Genomic DNA, 19994 nt, shown 5'->3' on the forward strand with positions numbered 1-19994 from the left:
TAAAATCAGCGAACGGATCGAACTATATGCGAAATCATGGTACGTATCGTTAGAGGTTAGCGGATGCGGCAACCTGGTTTAACGTGTCGAGGTACCATGGCCATTTACGTCGCTGGCATATGAAAAGCTAGTCTGCAGCCGCAGCTCGAGCACTCTTGATTCACCTCTGTCGACTCGTAAATGAATCCACTCGCTTGATAGGCAGTTAAAACGCCTGTTGCTTTAAGGATTGCATGTGTGCTCATCGCGACGTAATAGTTATACCTACAGGTAGGATTGCCATCCGTCCACTTTTCCCCGGACACTGTCCTCTTTTTTAGGGCATTTGGGGTCGTCCGGGGAGATTTTTGAAAGTATTGAAAATTTGTCCGGAAAAATTATGTGCGTCCGGGGTTTTTAATATTTTAATTATTTATTTCCTTTACCGTGCTTTTTCCAATGGCACGATTACTTATTGAGCGGTTGAGTAACAATTAAATCTAATAAAATTAAAATATTTAATAGACTTACAACAAAATACTGGTTTAATTTTTAATTTTAAATTTGTAGCTAATTTTTCTTATGGAATTTACAGTCAATTTAAGAGTAAATAATTTGAATCATAATTTAAATCGGTAAGAAATCTAAATATATTTGTGTATAGATCTGATTTATTTACACAATTTGGCAGAGAAGAAAATAATTAATATTTTACAGTAAAAATATCGAATTTATTTTTTCTTCTCCTCTTTCTTTTTTATTCTTTCAGGATTAAATGTTATATAAATTAATATACGAAAAGAATTATTAGATTCAGCCAGTTCTTTCAGTATAGGGACGTATACAATAATAAATAAATAAATATTTCTTTTCTGTCCCGTTTCTGATAAAACATTCATAAATTCCACATTGCACACCAATGTGTGCTAACAAAATTAAATAATATAAAAAGATAAGGCTACGGTGACTATATGTCATTTATGTCAAGTAGTTAGTCTGCAGATTTAAATATTTTTTAAAACTTAATTTTACCCTTTATTTTAAAAATAGTATCACGAATTTCTTTTCTGAAAATTAGCGTTCCAGTATCTAATGAGCAAATTTTTATGAAAGCAAATTTAATTTCGTGCAATATAATTTGTGTCTTTCGTTAATTCTGCTTTTTAATTTTTTTAAACTAAAATTATTTAAATTAAATATGTGTATATTTCATTTTTCATTATTTTGGACCGATTTCATTTAAACCAAGAGTTAGCTTCTTTTTAATACAGACGAATTTATAATACAGTTTTAAATTATTAGAAAATTGTATGGTATATATATTGCGAAAAATTTTTATCAAAACATCGAGCCTCGCCATGTGTGTGGCTAATCTCTTCTCGAAAGCAGAGCTCTTGTTTTCATGTGACATTTGGCACACTCCAGGCACGAGCCGAAGCGCTGGAGTTTTTTCTTTCCTATGAATTTTCTCTTCCGATTTCAAGGCTAGTCAGCTGCTTGCCCCCCCCCCCCACCGCGGTTCGCCAGGCGACTCAGTACCATCGCGACACGCAGACGGGGGGGTCACGTCGTTTACGCTTCGCGATCGTGCGTTTGGCAAGAGTCATCTTTTTAGTGTCGCGAGGTGAGATTTCGTCGCGTTCCTCGCCGTCCTCTCGTCGAGAACGAGTTTTCCCGCGGAAGGCATCGCCGGGGATGTCGGTGTCCGGCGTACGCAACGAAGTGTCGCGTCGTCGTCATTAATTGTCTTTTTAGTGCCGCGAGGCGAGATCTCGTCGCGTTCCTCGCCATCCTCTCGTCGGTCGAGAGCGAGTTTTCCCGCGGAAGGCATCGCCGGGGATGTCGACATTAATCGGCGGGCAAAGTGATCGCGCCCCCTCCCCTCCCGTCCGTGGGAAATTGGCGCAAAAATCGCGTGAGATTTTCGTCGCAAAGTGTGCAAGGTGACGGCCATGTTGTGACGTAGTCAGTGCACAACGGCCGTACTTCAGGCTGTACTTGACCGTCGCCTGCGTTCGCGTCGTGTCGCGTCTCCGTTCGACAGACAGTTTATCCTTCCGCATCACGCATTTCTTGGCGATGTGCGAGTTTGCGATCACCGTGGATCACTCGCCAACGCCATCGGGGACACATAAGTGTTGAGATTCGTCGAACGGGAGTGTCGTCGCGGGACGCCCAGTGTCCGACGTACGCAACGAAAGTGTCGCGTCGCCGTCATTAATCGTCTCGTCATATTAGTGCCGCGAGATGAGATCTCGTCGCGTTCCTCGCCGTTCTCTCGTCGGTCGAGAGCGAGTATCCCCGCGGAAGGCATCGCCGGGGATGTCGAACCGAGTCGGCGACGTTGATCTGCGAAGTGATCGTGTCTCTCGCGTCCTTAACATTTCCGATCGTGTCGAGTGCGTGTGTCGAGTGTGTATACAAACGCAACAAGGAAAAACGTCAACGATTCAATGGCTCGTGAGTAAATTTATTATATTCGCCGAATTAATCGGCACGTGGCGTCATCGTCATCTAATATCTTAACTTCAAGTGATATCAATTTCAAATGATAAGCTCATTAAATTAAGAATAAATTTTTAAAGTTTTGTTCTTTCAATTTTTTTCAAATTTTTAAATATTTTTTAAATATTTTAATATTTTATATTTTTGATATTTTAAGGGGATGCTGGAACAATTCATCAAGTTTAGAATCCATGGGACACATACTAGAGGTGATGCTACTACCGCTTTTAAAATACTTCTTGGTAAGTGATTTACTTCTATAATGCACAATTTGTCTTATTAATAAATTGCTCTCGTTCATAGAGTTCTATGCTAAAAGAAAGCTTATTTTGCAATAGGCTGAGTGCTATTTTCTAGAATAAAACATTACTCTAAAAGAGTAAAAATTGAACTTGTGCAATGTTTGAGTGATTTGTCACTCTAATTAGAGTAAAAATTCATTCTTATAGAGTGCACTTTCAATTTAATTAGAGTGACATCATTCGAACATTGCACAATTTTCTCTCTTTTAGAGTAATGTTTCACTTTAGGAAATTTAGAGAGTGTGATTTTTATTATTTAAGCTGTTGTATTTAAATCTATTTTTCTAAATTATACGTGTTATATTTGTTAATTTCTAATTTTCTATATTCGTATAAATTGCACTCTTAATTTTAAATATTTGCTAATGTTTTTATTTATTAAATATACAATTTAGTATACAATAATTTTAAATTTTCCAAAACTTTATAATGCAAAAAATTTTATCTTTTTCTAAGTCAATAAAAATATTATTTGCTTTAAATAAAATCAAATAAAAGTGGTATTTTTAAAATTGTCAAAATTAAATTAATGTACTTATACCTTAACTAATCTTATCTAGAAAAAATAAATACAATACAAACTATTTAGCAAAATCATAAGTTTAGTTAAAATCGTTATTTGACTTCATGTGTGTTAGGTTCATTGAGTTTTTAAAATGATTTGAGACTATTTAAATAGCCTGTTGCTCCGTGAACGTATCGCTTATGATTTTTTAATTTCATTGTGAAGAAATCACATCCAACGTGTAGAGATTCTTCCGATATGAAATTCTGTTCACGTTTACGCCGGTGCTTCCGACACCTTTTTTCACGTCCTTCGACAGCTGGCAACAGCTGTTGTGAAAAGCTGCCCAAAAACGAAGACATAGTTCTCCAACGAAATACGAGACCGTTCCAAGAGTTTATTTTTCTTTTTGCACGTCTGAGAAAAACAAGGCATATCAATTTTCCGCTATCGCTATCCTATCTCTTTTCTCTGTCTTTTTGCCAGTAGAAAATAGATTGCTTAGAGCGAAACTCATAATGGTAACGATTATATTATTATAAAATGGATATTTCTTTAGACACAAAAGCAATGATATTATTAACTTGTTATGATTTAGTGCAAATAACATTTATTTATATCTCTATTTTCAAATATATCATAATTCTATAACAGAATGCTTTAAAATTCAGGATCTTAAGCAATCTCAACCGTATTTCAAAATCTATTTATCTTTTGTAAGCTTACTTGATACTGTTTTAAAATACATAACGCAGAAATGTATAAATTTTCTGTCATTATTATCTATTTCAAAAATCTGCTGCTGAATTATTTCTCGTATTAACGTGACAATTAGGTAAAGACCGCGGGGCATCAGTAGTGTGGCAAAACGGTAATATACGGCATGCGTCGTCATACGGCAACGGGCCCGACGCATAAGGCTTTCGCGCCCGCGTTACTGCGCCCGAAAATATACCGGCTCATAAACTGGAACACTGTGTATGCAGGCTTATGGATGCGCCGGGGAGATAGGTAGGCAAGCTAGAAGGAGATTTAGTGAGATCTTAGGGTAAAGTGTGGATATTGAGGGTATATCACTCACGGGCTGCGGTTGCGACCCACCGGTTTCCTCCTCGATCCTCACCGTAGGTTTCTGCCGAGAAACGCCATCCAGGTACATACCTGCACGTGAGTAGTAGATACTAACCCGGCGCGGAACACATACCGGCCTAGCCGTACGGATCGGTAGGCAGTCTCGGCCATTTATGTATGTCCGTGCCATTAGTAACCCGCAGCGCAGCAACATCTTCGACGGTAATGCAAATCGGAAATCCGCCCACTCAATTACACCGATGCAGTCCTAATCATGCGTGCACCCGAGCACATGCTGCAATCAATGTCCCTACGACGTCTAATTCGAGCGATGACGGGGATGACACGTTAATACAAGTTCGTTGGGCCGTTGCTGCATTCATTAAAAAAAAAATTTATCGATCATCGTAAATAATGCGATCGTAGAAAGACAGGCTCAATGTAATATTTAAGTCGCAATTTTCAATATGAGGTGACGCGAGCAATTTGTTGAAGTATTTGAAAATAGCTGAGTAATAATCTCACGGTTAGCTATTTAATAAAGATACATAATAGAACCAACTCGTATTATGTAAAACAGCTTCCATCATACTTTTCGTATTACGCGATGCGAGAAACGTGCAAATCTGCAAAGAATGCATCCTGTCCATTGATAACTATGGAAAACAAAAATATTGAAATCGCACCGAGCAAATATTGGACGTGGACATAAGAATAATATGACGGTATATCCGTCAGTATGTTCTCGCATTTCATATTTGTACAGCAAACAAACAGTGATAAAAAAATCACGTGATACGCCCTGTGAAAGCGCGCGGTTGATATGGAAACGACTGACAACATCTTCAGAAAAACATATTTGGATGTGCAGATCGATGAACTGGAAGGGAAGAATCAAGAATAAAATAAATCAGCATAATTCTCACAATTAAAAATCAAAATTTAATATAATGTTTGAAGATATATATAATATAATTGAATCGTACATGCTCTGCGACATGTTGTCATTTTTTTAATAACATCTATTAAATATGTAATTGTTACTACTTATAAAAATATTTTGTAATATAAGTTCGAAGCTTAACGAAATTTGCGGCCATAACTTAAGAAAAATTGTTCATATCCGGAAGAATATATCTTAATTATATTACATTATCACGCAAGACGAGCCTAATGATAACGAATGTTAAACATTCATCTGCGTATCATACACATTCTGATTAATTGTGTTTGTTCACAATACAAAAGAATTGATATTACTGTATTCTATACGAGTATATTGCCTAACAGAAAGGCGCACGAGCATTTACTGACGATATAATAATCTAACGATAAATACGTGTTTATTTAGTGTCTCATATTTATATAATAAACAACAACGATGAAAATCATATAATACCGCATATACGTCGTACGCGGTGAACGCGATGCGAGAATGACCGGTGGGTTCGAAGCTTTAACGAGGTTTACTGCCATAACGTAAGGAAGATTCATGTCCGGGAGAACATATCTTGATTATATTACATTACCATGTAAGGCGAGCCTAGTGATAACGAATGTATGGACAAGGTTCCCGTGCCCATGTACCGTCATAGATAGGCGTCGTTGCCATGCCGAACAGGTCGCATACGAGGTACACCCACTAATGGGAATTAGCACCAGTGGCACAATACTGTCCTCCCTATTCCCATATACATCGGGATCAATCAAATCTCCAATACCGCGGCGAGCTTCTCGATGACTACGTTTACAACGTAGACCGCGAGCTCATCAATCCGAACCTGCTTCGGCCGAGGAGTCGATATCGGTTTCTCCGCTTGCATTGTTATCGTGTACCCACCCACGGTGTAGAACGACATCTATATCGGAGACGGGGTTCCGCAAGATACGACATCGTAAGGAAATCTGTGGAAGGCATTATACTTCGTACGGAAGGCGAACGGCAACGTTGGCGGGAGCGGATATTTCAACGTACGCGGCGTATCCACGAGGCATTTATTTTTCGTCCAGGGTTTATGCAGGGGGGCATTTGCATATTTCCGCGGTATCCAGCACGTCGTCGTTCGACAGCAAACAAATTCGACGCGAAGACTGACCTCGGCTTTTTCGCGCCGCAATATTTTATTTCGCGCGATTGAGTTTGATATTTAATCACTCTTGCGGAAATCTAGAAAAAAAGATATACGTGATTAAAAATGTGACAACGTAATATGTTTGCGATGGAGTAACACGAAATTATACATATGTCTTTTTAAATATTTACAATTCGCTACGTTTTCCATACGTTTTAAAATTTTTATAACATTCTTATACGACACTTCATAAAATCGCAATAATTTTCGATATGTACGATACCTTCGAGGATATCTTTTTACGATATATAATTATATGATTTACTCGCGCTGAAAAAAATTGATATATAAATGCAATTAAAATTTTATGTGCAGTAACAGCTTATCATTAGGAATTTTTTAAATGACTAAACATTTTTGTTTTCTTAGATACACATTTTAGCCATTCTTTAAGCTCTTTCGTATATTTATTACAACAAACGATAAATTATTGTCATAAATTCAAGTTGACATAAGTAGATAAATTTCCCAGTAGTAATATAGAGGTCGAGAATCACGGCGATCAGATCGAATCGATATTCGGGATTTCTGCAGGACCCTATCATCATCCCTCGTTCTCGCACATAGGACATTCCTAACGAGGTAAATATGACAGAGTCCTGGATCTCTAAGATAAGGACGTCGTCAGTATGGGGATGCAGTCCACGTACATGAGAGCGAAAGGAAATAAGAAGCGAAAGAGTTTCGAGTTTCGTTGAAGCTTTCATGATAACCACGGCGGATCTCCTTGTATTCACCCTTCTCTTTCCCTCCCCATTTCGTTGACTCTCTTCTCATTCTCATGTTGCTTCCACTTCCTCTCCCTTTTCTACAAGACCACCTCTCAAGGTTCAGGTGGAGGGTGAGAGCACTCTCTCACATCCACGTGAAACGCCCCGTACATTACAACTAGCCGAAAGAAAATCAGAGAGGAAGGAAATGCGCGACATGAATTCTTGGATAGGATGTCCGTTTGTTCCATCTCGTCTGATATTTCGTCAAAGTGTCATTGTCACAGTAACAAAGTTACCGTTTGTTGCACCTTAATCGCGTAAAATGCAATCGATATTGACCATTTTGATGTTTGCAATCAAATAATGAATTAAACTATTATTATTAAAAAAGGGAAGAATGGCGATTCAGAGCGATCGAATAAAGAAATTCTCTTGTTAAATCAGAAAGATCACTTAGTTTCGAATAGGCAAGTAAAGATAAGAGACTTGTTAAGTGACTTCTGCAATAAGCAAAACCTTTTGCGATTTAAAATTAGCTAGATATTTAAAATAGACTTGTCAAAGATAAATTTGTGTAATAAAATAATTATTACTTTTTATATAATTATTTTATTGTTTTATTACTTTTTTATATATTAAAGTAATTACGTAATAAATAGTTAGCATTTTATTTTACGTATAAATATCACACAGATCTCTCAATTTAGTACATAATTATAAATGCTATCGGAATTAATAAGTTCAATTTATTATTAATTATTATTCTTAATGCATACTAGTTATTTGATATTGGCAAACATTATCTGAAAATCAGCGAACGAATGTATTTTATCTCGCATTAAAAATAAAAGAAACAAAAATATAATATACAAAAAAATAAATACGTATAATAAGCTATAAATTCGCTAAACTTGTCAATGTATAATATTTAATTATTTAACACATATTTTAATTATTTACATATAATCATATAATTTGCAGATAAAATACATTAATATTTATAGAAAAGATAAAATACTAGAAAACGTTATTTTCATATTATTATATTCAATAAAATAATTTTCAATGTAAATATTTTTTTAACAAAAAAGAATCGTAAATTTCAATAGCACGGATCAACTAGTTTGAAACTAATCTGTAGATACAAATGTAAAATGTGGAGACACTCTTGACCAAGTGTACCTGGAATTTGGAATGCATGGCAACTATTTGCAATCAAAATACACAAGTTCTATGTGAACAATGCCGCAATGTTTATGGTATGTTCGCTAAATTTAACACATTTTAGCGTGCACTGCTATATGGACATTTCCAAAAAGATAGAAAAACCTAAAAATGATTTTTAAAAATTCCTTTTTTATTTGTACACTTGTAAGTCATATGTATATATTTGTACATTAAAATAAAAAATAGAAATGCTTTTATATACATATATAAAAGCATTTCTATTTCTTATTTTAACAAAATGTACATTATAATTTTTTATTGTACATTACATTATGCTTAACATAATAAAATTTATATCTTTTAAATAATACTAATTAATATTTATCTTTGCTAATTATTATATTTTATCTTGAATTATCTTAAAATTGTCAGCGCGATTAGATTCTCTGGTGATATTCTCTGGTGATATTCTATTTATACAAGAGGATCCGAGACCTTTCAATGAGACCCATTTATCAAACTAGATGAGGATATATATGTAACCTCGTGGCATGGTAGGTCTTAAAGAACATTTACTAGCAACTTCGGACGTATATGACATTTACTTAAATGAATGAGTGTCTTGACATTGCAGTTTCTGTGGAGAGTTTCGAAAATCTTTGTGGAAAGCTACTAAGTTAAAGCTTTTAGTATTTTCTGCAAAAGAAATATACATTTAGTGCAGCAGTGCCATCCAAAATAGTGCTCGCTTATAAATATATTCAGATTTATGTGTCAGAATTTCAACTGTAGTCAGTTCAACCACGTCAGTGTGTAGACATAAACATAGCTCTTTTAAACGTTTGTTATAACGTTTTAAACAAAGTTAAAATGTTATATCTTTTGAAAATTGCACGAAGTTAATATTACGAAGACTAAGATATAACAATATATTATCATTAAGACACTGCGTACAAGTGTTATAAAATAATATTAAAACCATTTTTTGTGAAACAAGATAGAAGAACAAAGCATCGTATCTTGATTATACGGTCATGATGCCAGGAACTAGAGTCTTTATTCTTCGCGAGAATTAAACAATGTAGCAAAGTGCAAAGTACGAAGAATTGGCGGAATTTTTCCTTCCGTGCGGCGAGACGGGGCCGCTTATTTTCGTGCATGATAAATTTCCAGGTGATTACACCGCAAGCTTCTTATTAGATTCAGCCATTCATTAATTATACGTTAATTAATCATGCTACTTCAGTTACCCCACTTTCCTAACGTAACGGAGATGGCTATTCATCTGGAGGAGACTGCCTTGTGCGCGGCATTTTCACGAAAAACGAGGCCACCCCTTATACCACCTTCCACCCTACTTTCCAACAGTGAATTTATTAATTAAGCGTCTTCCTTTATGTCATTAATCGGCTACGCATTTTTCTCGCTTTTTCCCCATGCCAGAATATGCCTCACTTTCGAAAATTTTCCTTTGTAAGACTCTTTTTCGGTAGGACCAGGCCGGTTCTTATCTGTGCTATTCGTCCTTGGCCTTCATAAAAATGGACGTACCCACTCCAGATCCCTGGAACGACCTTTTATCGAGTGGCTTTTGCGACGCCCTCGTATCGAGACGCGCTTTCGGCAACGTAGCTACCATCATTTTCATTGCCATTCTATGAGAAGGGTGCGAAGTTTGAGACGTGCAGGAAACGACATTGCACGAAGAAGGAAATTTCTCGTAGATTTTAGTACCTTTGTACGGCGATCGATACTCGATACATGGCGCAGATTTAGATACCTGCCTTCAATGAGCTCGCTTTATTGAGGTTTATCTCACTAACAATGTCGCCGGTCCTGTAACAAAGTGAGACTAGCAAAAAGAATTTTGCTCAATGTCATATGCACTTTTTTAAACTTTTTTAAACTGTTGCTTGAAAATAATTTCTTGGTTATTTTATTTAAAAATTACAATAATTATTTATATTTATTTTAACTTAATTATAATTATATATAGTATATCAGTTTTTATTTTATTACATTGCTCAAGAAACATATATCGCTTTAAATAATTTCTTTGTCCTAGATTAGTCTATGAAATGAGTGTAATGTAATTTTTAATGTATACATATGCAAAAGCAGTTTACATTTTGAAATAGAAACATGGACCGTACTCCGTATGTTAGTTACAAAAGGTATAATTAACTTTTCAAATGCTTGTGTAAACAGTGTTTCGTGACTACACAAAAGTACAAATTCGAGGCTGCAAAAAAAAAAATAAAGTAAGTGAAGGAAAACTCATTTCACGTGTTCCAGTTCTCTGAACTCGATAAATTTTCACCGTGGATGCTAATCAGTGCAGACATCGACTTTAAAAGTTTTCGTCTGCTATGTAGAAGAGGAAAAAGGAAGATAATGATAATAATAATAATAATGAGAATTATAATCATAATAATTCATGATTTGCGATTCTATCCAACAGATGTTTCCGCAGAACGTCACGAACTAATAGAAAAAAAGATAAAATATGTCTCAGTTGAGATTTAAAGTTAAAATTACTTTGCTATATTTTTTAAAAGAATATGTAAAATTGCGATAAAAAACAGAGAGAAAAAGAGAAAGAGGGAGAGAAAGAAAGGAATAAATAATATCTTTCTATAAAGTACAAAAGCAGAAAGATTCATTGAGAAAACCATCTGTGCGAAAAGTTAGTTATAGTAAACCCACTGTGATAATACCTAAATTAATTGAATCAGGATTATCCAAGCTCAACATTTAATCCTTGAAGCAGAGAGTTATTAAGATACAATTTCATCCCAAGACAATCTTTAGGATCGAGTTTCGCTCAGATCTGAGATCAGTCACGATTAATCTGTATTGTTAGGATTTCGAATAATTCGCAGTACATAAAGAATATGAAACAAGCAAATAATACTTTTTGTAATCTATTACATATAATTGTTGGTTTCTTTTTTAAAATAAGATTAAAATATAAAAATTGCACGTATAATGAATAAAGTATTAAATAATTATTATGTTATACAATTATGTATAGAGCAAGATATCATTCATATTCCAGATAAAAGAAAAATAAATATATATCTAAAACGTTACAGCTAGAATGTATTTTATATACGTTTTTATAATAGAATAACCTTGAGAATAACTTTACGAGCGTTTAACAAACCGATTTAATTCGGCATCTCTATTATTAAATTCTTAAATATAATATGTCTCGAAATAATATATCATTATATTTAAATAAAGCAAATGAAGACGTTACAAGAAAGAGAAAGAGAAGGAGAGAGAGAGAGAGAGAGAGAGAGAGAGAGAGAGAGAGAGAGAAAAGAAAAGTCATAATATTGAAAATGTAATAGAATTGAATAAAATTTTTATATCTTTTAAAGCAAAACCTAATATTTCTTAATTGAGTTGAAATAATACAGAGACAGCAATGAAAATAATAAAATATTTATTATAATTTCAATATTAATATAATATTTTTAATTATTTTAGTTATTAAAAAAGTTTTTCAAGAAATATTTGAAATATTTATATTAAAAATTTGCGTGTAATACATATATGTGATAATTAAATAAAAATTTACATAAAATAAAAATAGGTAATAAATCATAATTATTTATTGATAAAACAGTAAATGACTTATGACATGCTGCAATGCAGCAATGTAGTAAAACAAATTTAAACTATAAATTCTAAATTCGCATATATCAATTTGCAGCATATGAAGCAGTTACATTTCAATATTATAGATGGCATATAGAAAAAATGTACGTAAAATTTATCTACATATAAAGCATCTATCATAAAGTTAAATACATTTTTTTACGTTTAATCAAATGTTTCATTATTTATCACTATATTACTGGCCGAAATATTATCAAAAACCAACTTTCTTTAATAATCTCTCAACCTGAGTCCGGAATTAAGCGACAAACCGCCTCGGACTCAACCACGAAGTCCTTCCTTCGCTTTTTACTGCCACAGCTCATTAGTCGTCGTCGTCGTCGCCACCACCGTCGTCGTCTCCGCTCTACAGCTCATTTGTACGGCTCCACGAACAGGAGCAGATTGGCCGACCAGCGGCGGATAGCGGAAATTTTTGGAAAATTGAAATATTTCACGTACGGCGAGCCGAACCCGTCGACAGCTCGAACCAACGGCGAACAGCGCCGGGATATTTGGCACGCGTATATGCACTTCGTCCTCGGCGACACAATAGATTTACGTATTCGGGCAAAAGAGGTAGAACAGTGGTACTACGATAGCCGCGGGGAATCAGCAATCTTGGCAGCGTCCCAACTGTCGCAAATAGGTATGCTGCGCTAATAGTAGGAGAAGAGGCGTATGATTCTCCTTTCCCTCTGCTTCCTTTTTTTTTTACGACTCGCTATTTTTAATCACGTACAGACGTACGCATAGAATGAAACGTACGTGTGCGGTGTATCTATATTTTAATGAACATTCTTTTTCTGAGACGTATAGATGCATGCGGCCCATACAATTCGTCACGTCCAAACCAGGCCATTTACGGGTGTATCCCGTCTGGCATCGATCCCGCCTGAAATTCGTTGCGGGAATGAAATAAATCGATTCGAACTGCAACGGAACATATATCGCGGGCTTATGTGCGATAAGTTATATAGCAAGGCGATATTTTGTACTCTCGATAATTTTACAGTTTTTGGCCGCGTATTCTTTATGGACTCAAACTTTCTTTCTCTCTCTCTCTCTCTCTCTTTCTCTCTCTGTTTCTTATACATACATATATTAATAATCTTTACGTCAATTTTTTTACAATTTAAAAATATACATGAAAATGATATATTTCAAGCGTTAATACGCAATTTACAACTAATTAATTAATTATTATTAACTAACTTATTTAAATATCTAGATCTTGAAAACATTTACGTTGATTAAATTTCTGAAAAAAATTTCACATTTTCTTCACTATTGAAAAATGAAATTAATGCTATTCGATGTGTTCTCCCAATTTATCTGATATTATCGTATTAAACCTATATATGTTATATATTGTATGTCTATATGTACATAGATTAAAAGGAATATTAAGTTCAATGTAGAGAATAATTCATAACATAATTTTAAATTAATTGCAATTTAAATTTCTCATTTTGTCTAGCTTGTCACTTTAATTATAAATAACAAATCAATAATATCCGTATTCAAAGTTAACCAATTATCCATTTATGAAGTAGAATAATGCGTAACAATTAAAGCGAATATTGCGCTTACAGCGTAGCGTTCGTCATATTCACAGAATCAGAAACTTACTGATTCAGATCTCTACGACGCGATCAATTGTCAGCTATCGACATGTGATTCCCGGTTCTTGCGCGTACGAAGAAGCACAGATCTCGCGCGCTATTGGCAAAAAGTTTACACACTGTGCTTTCTGGCAAGTGGATATACATGGAAACCCTCTTACACGCTTATGTACATACATCACGCCTGTGGGCATGTGTCGGAGTACATGCGCGACTCTTGCACAAAGGAAACGATGACGTGTGCCGCGAGCGTATTATTAACTTCAAAACCGGTAGACGTAATATTTCGCCCATTACACGCTGCAAAGAGATCGCGGGAACATAAACCTTATCGTGCGCTACAAAGCACGCTACCTCTCATGTACTGGAGTCCCTTACAACTTGACTCTCTCTCTTTCTCTCTCTCTCTCTCTCTCTCTCTCTCTCTCTCTCTCTCTCTCTCTCTCTCGCTTTCGAGCGTACAAAAGATTCCGAAAGAAACTTTTGAAAACATTTATTACGTCGTACTCTCCCGTCTCGCGAATTCGATTCGCCTTCCCCTTGTTTCGTAAGGTGAGGACCCGTTACACGGACACCGTACCTTCGTCCGTATTAAAGATTGAAAGCACAGTCCACGTTGCAGATCAGCATTTCACATGTGTTTACGTTAAACTATAACTCTCTCTCTCTCTCTCTCTTTCTCTCTCTGTAGAATACCGGATAATAAATCTGTCGACACGCAAACTCATTTAGGAACGGCGAAACTTAATGCCGCAGTGCGGAATAATAAACACGTGGGAGTTAATCGATTTTGAGAACGTTGATTACTGTCACAAAGTTCACGTGTTCGCTCGGCCAATTTCGCCGCGTCACTGTCGCGCGTACTACTAGATTATTCCGCAAGTCCGCGCGACTTTATACATAACATCCTTCGGACGTTTACTTCTCGTTAGATGGGAATCAATGTATCGATCGATGAATCGTGTGAGCTATACCGCCACGGCTAACCGTGGTGATCACTGTAAAGTGATCCGCGCCGCTGATCCCCGGGTAATATATCGAATATCGAAGGAATACAGCATGAACGCAGATTGCCGGTTAATCGAGCCGGTCCTCCCAAATGATTTATTAGTGGATAAAATCGCCGTTAGTGTGAGCGAGTGTACGTATATGGGTCGCACGTGGCGTCACTTACGCAGATGTGGGCGACACATTTCAGTTTGATGAAACCTAATTGCTGCCTGTACGAAACGAGTCGACCATTCCGCATACGGAATCCTCCGGAACTTTTGCCTACGTTCCGCGGAACGTGATGCTTTTTATGCCACGTTAAACGATAATTTATCGATCGACTCTAAATCTTTACGGAGGAGGGGGTGGGAAAAGGGGGAAGGAAGCACTCCGCGAAACGCCTCGGCCAGATGCAAAGTCGGTGGCACGTGACTCCGCGACTCATTTGCATAAAATCTGATTTTCACGAAACATTCGTCATGGCAATCTATAGTCTCCTCCGCAGATGTCTCTCGAAATGTCGTATGTATCAAAATTTAATATAAATCTAATTCAGCATACACGCACAGAAAAAAAGAAACAACTATAGGTTTCAATTATTTCACAACAGAACGGAGATTTTACGGAGGCAATTAGGGGGTGCAATTATAAAAATTCGCTGAAGGCGCTTTTGCTTTCGACAAATCGAGACAACATGCACATTGAATGAAAAACAAAGTGGGATCGTAAATCACTCCGCAAATGTTTCAATACTAAGCGGCCGGTAGACGTAGCTCCACGTAGTGTAGCGCATTAAATCGCAATGAACGGCAATATTCGCGGCATTATAATCATCGACCGCGCCTTTACAACTGCTCGCAGGCGTCCTTAACAACACGTGCAAACCGCTGCAACCAGTTTCCATTCGGGCGTGGAAACTCCGTGGAGAGATGCTGCACCTGCGATTAACCCAACTCACCCTCTCGGCGTTACTCTCCCCACGCTCGCCGTCGGGGAGAGTAACTGCGTTCCTACACTGTCCTAAGCGCGCGCGCGTGTTGCGCACGTTGTGGCGATTTTCTGTGCGCGAAAGGGGACCTACGAAAATTCCACGCTTCGTCGTACATACATACGTGGCACGTAACGCGCTCCGCACGAAAGTTACACGAAAGCGAGACTCGTCCTCGTCCCGCATACGCCTCTCCCCGCGCCCATTTTCCGTCCTTTCTACCCCGGTCCACCTAGCCGAGTGGAATTGCCAAGAAGTTCGGGGCGGTCTGGATGCGCCCAAGTGCCGCAATTGCGAGAGACGGAGGAGATAAAGAAAAAAAAAACGGTAGACAGGGTGGAGGAGACTCCGTGAGGCAAGCAGAGAGATCCGAGGGGGCACGATATCCCCGCGATATTCGCGGAAAACCGACGGTTAGCGATGCGTTTTCTCACTATCGGGAGAAGTAGCGTTCTCGTTCGTATTCGAGTGTGGTCGGCGATCTTCCGCATGACGGACGGTGGCTCGATGAAAAGGAAATAACGCGGAATCGCGTGGCCGGGGAACTGCCGGGAGATAATAATTTCGACGCGATTTCGCTGCGACAAATGCGCTATTATTATATCCAATAGACTGACTGCTGTTGCAACGTTACAGCGTTATCGCGCCTGCGATAACGTGGCTCGAAGCGTTCTGCTGAATCAAATTAATATAGTCGCAATAATTATGCGTGAAAGAAAAAAAATAGCCATATTTACCGTGTCGCAATAATCGAATTTAAAACCAAGCGAATGTATGTACATTCGCTCGTAATTCATAGCGAGGAAACATTCTCACGTCTGATCACGTCGGTCTGGGATGATTCTGCAGCCGCAGAACGCGGACACATAAGATGCAGCTGAAAGATACATGTATATGAGACGCGAAATAGCGGGGAACTATTGTGCACCGGTGTATGCGGGTTCGGACACTGTAAAGGGCCGACGCTGCCAGCCGACTAGGACTATCCGGCGCTAGCAGTTCTCTACGGTGGCACAACTCCGCGCCGACAATTTACCGCGACGTCGCGCACGACAAATTAATTCCCGCGATGCTAACCACCTAACACCTTGTAAACTTCGGAATGATTAACTACCTTAACTACGCGCACAATAGGTAGGGTAGATAAGGCCGATCCGCGGCCTCACTCGCCCCAAAACCTCGGTCGTCCGACCGCCCGCTGGTTACGGTATGCGTATTCGCGGGTGTACACCTACATGTATATGGGATATATCGATTATGAGCATCGTAAATAAATAAATAGCTTTTTTTAGTTTCTAGCTGATTTTATTACGATCAATTGATTGTATAGGTACAGCGCGGAAAGAACAGAATAATGGAATATTTATTCATTTGTTGGAATTAAGTGATCAATTTGATGAAATAATCTTTTATTATTTTACTTTTATTTCCTTTCAATTTTTACATGTGTTGTAGAATACGTTATGTGTAGGTCGCGTTAATATTACTATAGGTGTATATGCCATAATAGTTTTATCATTGTATTTTATGTATACACGTCAAATAATTAAATTATTAAAGTACATTATAATAAGTGAGAGATACAACTGCTTCATTATAATTGTTATTCCTTTCTATTCAAGATTATATAGTTGTAAAGACATGATATAGCTCCATAAAATTGTGTGCTGAGAAATGAAACAGTTGAACGTCGCAATTGTTATGTACTTGAAAACGTTTCCTTCCAAGTATATCTTAGAGACTATAATCTTGAAGCTTTTACGCGATATTAATTTGCAAGCTCAAGTGCGCCGTCATAAATTTGGATGTAATATTGATCTTTCCATAGAACTTAAAGACGGCTCAATAAATCATGTTGCAATGAAATTATATTGTCGTAAAATTTAAGAATTAATCTCTCCCTCTCTCTCTCTCTCTCTCTCTCTCTCTCTCTCTCTCTGTAATTTAATTTTGCACAATATCAAAATCAATATGCTTGCTATATGTAGTAACATCAGTTGTACGCATATTGTGTTTATAAACATAAAATCCACGTTATTCTGCTTTATATTTAAGAAAAGCAAGTTTATTAAATAGTGTGAATATTGAATATATGATATATCTTGTTATATATAAATGCTGATCTTATTGGATGTTAATATATATTGTATCAAAACACGAGAGGGCTTGGGGATTTCCGAGTCTCTGACTCGAATAATCAATTCGAGATATAAAATTGCAGATATCGCTGCATCGAAGCACAGGTTTGCACGCACCGCGTAAGAGGGGATTTATTTTTGGCCGTTGCGCAACAAACATTTCATCGGAGTAGTGACAAGGACTGAAGTTATCGATCCGTAATAAATCTCTCCGTTATACCGGCACGGTCGAAGCTTTTATCCGTATAATGCCATACAATGGCCGACCGAACCAACCGGTTACAAAATAATACGACCCTCTGCAGATTTCCTGGAAAATGCGCGCTTCCCTCGTCATAGAACCAGTTTGTTCTCATTCAACAAATCGCTTTAATCTCGAATCGCACGAATTCGGTCGAAAGCTTTCACGGATGGCGATCCGGCTAAAACGCATGCGAGACGTAACAGATACAAAATGACGATACTATTACTCAAATGCGCGCATATAAGTAATTATTAAAATGGGTAATCTACACTTTATGTTCACAAGATATCAGATATTTTTTGTACAAGATATAAAATACTTTAACAAAATTTTTTAAGAGTTTGACTTGTAAATTAAATAATACATTAATAACAATATAATTTGTGTGTTACGTGTAACCGAAAACAATAATTTATTGATATTTTCGAGATGAATTTAGACGCAAAACTGCAAAAATATTTTCTTTGTCTAGGATGTATGAAATTATATTATACGCAATCTGATTAAAAATGTAATTATCTCGTAGCTAAAATTATTGCAAAAGTATAAAGTTTATAGCAGATATTTACAACTCGAGATTCAATTTTATCAAAACTATTTTATTTTTAATCGAAGTATGGGTCTGTTTGTATCATGTATAGAACTGTTTGTGATACCACTTGAAAAATATTTATCGTGATAACTTATTTAACTTTAGTATAATATGAACTCTTTTAATGAAATTATTATTATTATTATATTTATCACATCTTTCTATTAAAAAATCTATTGGAATTTTGATCCTAATATTAATAAAAATAAATTTTAAATCTGAAAATAAATAACAAAAAGAAATTGAAACAAGAATAAACGGAGACGTGTACGAGGATTGAGAACAACGAAAAGAGAGAAAGAAGAAGATAAAGACGATAAAGAGAACCCAAGATCACCGTAAAACAAGAACTGACATTATGAGGACTCTCAGGTCTTCCTAACCTTTGGAAAACTTGATAAAGTGTACGCATCCAACGATCACACAGATTTTACGGCGATTGCCTGCTATAACAAAGTTCCACCACGACGCATGTTGGAGAAAATGTCAAGCCATCTCGAGGTCTGGAACGCGATCATAAAAAGCTGAATGAAAATCCATTACTTCGACATTCCTCTTCGATATCCGTGATATTCGAAGGATTAATCGGACCGTTTCATTATTTCTACCGATAATAGTGGCGTTCTCATCAGATTTCCTTTTTCTTCCCTCGAACACACAATCAAACCGTTCTTAGTTGCTGACTGCTAGCGACTGTGTTATATTGTTTAAGTTTCACCTTATGCATCAAATTTATTATGTAATATGTATCACGGGATGCAAAAAGTTACACTCGCGGAATTAAATTTGCATTACAGTAAAGTTTTAGAGCCATCCATTAATTAAAAAAATAATCAACGAGTAAAGCTAAGCCGCATTAATTAAATTTTTTGCGTTAAATTCTTTACTTCCAAATTAATTTATCTATTTAATGTTACTTATAATAAAGCAACATTATCTTTGCACAGTATACGTATATCTTGAAAATTCGTTTGCAAGCAATAGAAAATACTCGAAATTCAAAAGATGACAATTCCGAATTTTTGATTCTCGCATTACTTCTTGATAAAATTCACCGAGACACCTTCGCAAATCGAGAAACATATTCAGCAGACGCGGGATATATACATCGCCAAAATATAACACGAATATCGATGCCAAATGCGTTTTATGTTCTTAGAGAGATCGAGCGAGCAACGAAATCACGGTCTGTCGTGTACATAAATAACTTTACGTGCACATTATTTCGTACCAGTTGCGCAATGCAGCTGAACTTGCAGTCATGAATTACGAGATATCCAACGGCTGAAATGGGCACTAAGACTTACTGAATTACCAGAAAGAGATGTTCAATAAGAGGCTCACTTTTCACAACTATGTGCTTTACATCACTTGAAT

The 19994-nt window shown here is 36.6% G+C and overlaps 1 protein-coding gene across 1 annotated transcript in view; it reads left to right on the forward strand.

The window, feature by feature from the left end:
- The first annotated feature begins 2708 nt into the window (after window positions 1–2708).
- The window catches only part of LOC105832496 (soluble guanylate cyclase 89Db), a 169300-nt gene continuing 152014 nt past the window's right edge, over window positions 2709–19994 (forward strand). The window contains exon 1 of the mRNA XM_028190732.2: window positions 2709–2726. The gene's annotated coding sequence lies outside the window, so the exon portion shown is untranslated. The remainder of the gene's footprint in view (window positions 2727–19994) is intronic.

Source organism: Monomorium pharaonis, chromosome 6 (assembly GCF_013373865.1).
Source record: "Monomorium pharaonis isolate MP-MQ-018 chromosome 6, ASM1337386v2, whole genome shotgun sequence".
Taxonomy (NCBI): Eukaryota; Metazoa; Arthropoda; class Insecta; order Hymenoptera; family Formicidae; genus Monomorium; species Monomorium pharaonis.